The sequence below is a fragment of the Myotis nattereri genome, assembly GCF_964212035.1.
Source record: "Myotis nattereri genome assembly, chromosome: 1".
In the NCBI taxonomy this organism is placed as follows: domain Eukaryota; kingdom Metazoa; phylum Chordata; class Mammalia; order Chiroptera; family Vespertilionidae; genus Myotis; species Myotis nattereri.
In genome coordinates this window covers 181,773,595-181,777,122 of record NC_138075.1, presented here as the reverse complement: position 1 = coordinate 181,777,122, position 3,528 = coordinate 181,773,595, and the positions used below count along the sequence as shown (strand labels likewise).

The window sequence follows — 3,528 nt, the reverse complement described above, 5'->3', positions numbered from 1 at the left end:
TTTTATTTAAAAATGCATGGCCCTGGGGAGAAACCAAGATGGTGGCATAGGTAAACACCGGAGATTGCTGCCTCGCACAATCACTTCAAAAATACAACTAAAAGACGGAACAGACATCACCCAGAACCACAGGAAGGTTGGCTGAGGGAAAATTCTACAACTAGAAGGAAAGAGAAAAGCATGCCGAGACTCAGAGGAGGTGCAGTGCGGAAGTAAAATACAAAGGTGCGGAGGTGCATGCAGAGCGGGCTGGCGGCTGAGGGCGCGGTTGTCTGTTTCAATCGGGATGGAGTCTCAGGCTCTGAGCTCCAGTTCCAGGCGAGTCTCTGGGGACCCAGACTCAAATGGGAGAAACGGGACTGTCTGGCATTGGTCGGACCTCGAGGATAGCTTTCGCTCTGAGGTTTGCAGCGGTTGCTGGGACACTGAGAGGCAGAGCCTCTGGGGACGGGACTGAGAGCAGCCATAACTGCTCGCTCCACCTGCCTTGTTGATCCCCTGGGACCTGCCCCGCCCAAGCCCTGCACAGAGGCATTTTCGGGATAGCCTCAGGAAAAGGCTAGATTAGCACCTCCCCAGAGGACAGAAGTTCTCCCACTGCAGACACAGCTGATTCTCACAGCAAGTTGGCCGGGAGGTCAACCCCCCCCGCCCCTCCCCCAGTATTACCTACAACAATCAAGGCTTAACTACAACAAGACTGCGCACAAAGACCACAAGGGGATGCACCAAGAAAGCATAAAAAATGCGGAGACAAAGAAACAGTTCACAAATGACAGAAATGGAGGATATAGAGTTCAAAACCACACTTTTAAGGTCTCTCAAGAACTGTCTAGAAGCCGCCGATAAACTTAGTAAGGCCCTTGTAAAGACTGGTGAGACCGCCGATAAATATAGTGAGATCCTCAAGAAATCTAATGATACCCTCGATGTTGTGATAAAGAACCAACTAGAAATTAAGCATACACTGACTGAAATAAAGAATATTATGCAGACTCCCAACAGCAGACCAGCAGAGTGCAAGAATCAAGTTAAAGATTTGAAATGCGACAGAACTTGGCTGGAGACCCTAGACAGAACTTGGCTGGAGATCCTGGCTAGGCTGCTGGTCAACTGAGTGCTGTCTCTGTGTCATTCTTTCTTCGCGGACTCCATCCACACCTTTGGGGACCCCTAGACCTGCTGGGGTTGGACCCCAGCATCTGGTGCCCAACGTGGGGCATGAATCCACGACCCTGAGATTAAGAGTCTCGTGCTCTACCAACTGAGAAACAGGGAGTGGCGGAGCAGGACGAAGCGAGTGGCGTTGCAGTGGACTTGGGGCCATGGCGGAGAAGTTCGACCACCTGGGGAGCATCTGGAGAGGTTCCTGGAGAATATCTGGCAGCTCGGCATCATCATCAGCGACTTCCAGCCCAGCAGCCAGGCCGGGCTGAACCAGAAACTGAATCTTATCGTGACCGGCTTACAGGATATTGATAAGTGCAGACAGCAACTTCATGATATTACTGTACCTTTAGAAGTTTAGAATATATAGATCAAGGTCAAAACCCACAACTCTACACCAAAGAGTGCCTGGAAAGAGCTCTGGCAAAAAATGAACAAGTTAAAGGGAAGATTGATATGATGAAGAAATTTTAAAGCCTGTTGATTCCAGAGCTTTCTAAAGTCTTTCCAGAAGATAGGGCTAAGTACCGAAGCATCCGAGGGGAGGACCATCCCCCGTTGTAACTTCCTCTTCGAACATCTAGTCCTGTGTGAATCACCGTAACCTTCAGGCAGCTTGTGACTGAGCTGCCTCAGAGACAGGAGGCCTAGAGGACTTTGTAGAGCTGTGCTTCCAGCAGCCCCCTCTTTGCAGAGGGCTGGTGAGCACACATTTTTGAGCGCAATGCATTTGATCCTGTATGGCAGAATTATCTTGGAAATATTAAATACAGTAGGTAAAGTAAAGGGTTTAAAAAAAAAAAGATTTGAAATGCGAAGAAGCAAAAAACACCCAACCGGAAAAGCAAAATGAAAAGAGAACCCGAAAATACGAAGATAGTGTAAGGAGCCTCTGGGACAGCTTCAAGTGTACCAACATCCGAATTATAGGGGTGCCAGAAGATGAGAGAGAGCAAGATATTGAAAACCTGTTTGAAGAAATAATGACAGAAAACTTCCCCTACCTGGTGAAAGAAATAGACTTACAAGTCCAGGAAGTGCAGAGAACCCCAAACAAAAGTAATCCAAAGAGGACCACACCAAGACACATCATAATCAAAATGCCAAGGGCAAAAGACAAAGAGAGAATCTTAAAAGCAGCAAGAGAAAGAAACTCAGTTACCTACTAGGGAATACCCATACGACTATCAGCTGATTTCTCAACAGAAACTTTGCAGGCCAGAAGGGAGTGGCAAGAAATATTCAAAGTGATGAATACCAAGAACCTACAACCAAGAATACTTTATCCAGCAAAGCTATCATTCAGAATTGAAGGTCAGATAAAGAGCTTCACAGATAAGGAAAAGCTAAAGGAGTTCATCACCATCAAACCAGGATTATATGAAATGCTGAAAGGTATCCTTTAAGAAGAGGAAGAGGAAGAAAAAGGTAAAGATACAAATTATGAACAACAAATACGCATCTATCAACAAGTGAATCTAAGAATCAAGTGAATAAATAATCTGATGAACAGAATGAACTGGTGATTATAATAGAATCAGGGACATAGAAAGGGAATGGACTATTCTTGGGGGTTGGGGAAAGGGGTGTGGGTGATTCGGGAAGAGACTGGACAAAAATCGTGCACCTATGGATGAGGACAGTGGGTGGGGAGTGAGGGCGGAGGGAGGGGTGGAAACTGGGAGGAGGGGAGCTATGGGGGGAAAAAAGAGGAACCAATGTAATAATCTGAACAATAAAGATTTAATTAAAAAAATAATGCATGGCCCTGCCCTAGCTGGTTTGGTTCAGTGGATAGAGCATCCCAGGCTCGATTCTGATCAAGGGCACATGCCCGGGTAGAGGTCTGGATCCCTGGTAAGGGGAGTGCAGGAAGCAGCGTATCTTGATGTTTCACTCTCACATCAATATTTCTCTCTCTCTAAAAAAATCAATAAAAATATTACAAAAAAATAAAAATGCATGGAGTGAAACTCTCACTTAAAGAAAAACAACTGATGATGTTTATGTTTATTGCCAATGGAAAAAAATGATATGAAATACAAGTTTTGGGAAACTTGCATTCACCACTGTGAACTTGATTCTTTACTAATGAGATTTGTGATAATATTAGTGAATATAATTTTTGACATTATATAATGAAGTATGTCAACCTTTGGAAGGTCTGCATAACTTGATGAAGGAATAATTTCCAAATGACCAATGATTTACATCACAAAATCATGCTGGGTAAAAGTTCTATGCAAAATGGAAGATAGGACAATGGACTTAATTGTAAGAGAGTTAAAAAGCTCATTATATAGTTTCAGATTCCACATTATAACTAACCTTTAAGAAACTTCCACTTTTTGCCTGGCCGGC

At 44.5% G+C, this 3,528-nt stretch overlaps 1 pseudogene across 1 annotated transcript; it reads left to right on the top strand.

Annotated features, from left to right (window-relative positions):
- Positions 1–1,325: 1,325 nt before the first annotated feature.
- Positions 1,326–1,908, top strand: LOC308525978 (mediator of RNA polymerase II transcription subunit 10-like; annotated as a pseudogene). Its single transcript has one exon. The product of its transcript is annotated as a mediator of RNA polymerase II transcription subunit 10-like (transcript).
- The last annotated feature ends 1,620 nt before the right edge of the window (positions 1,909–3,528 follow it).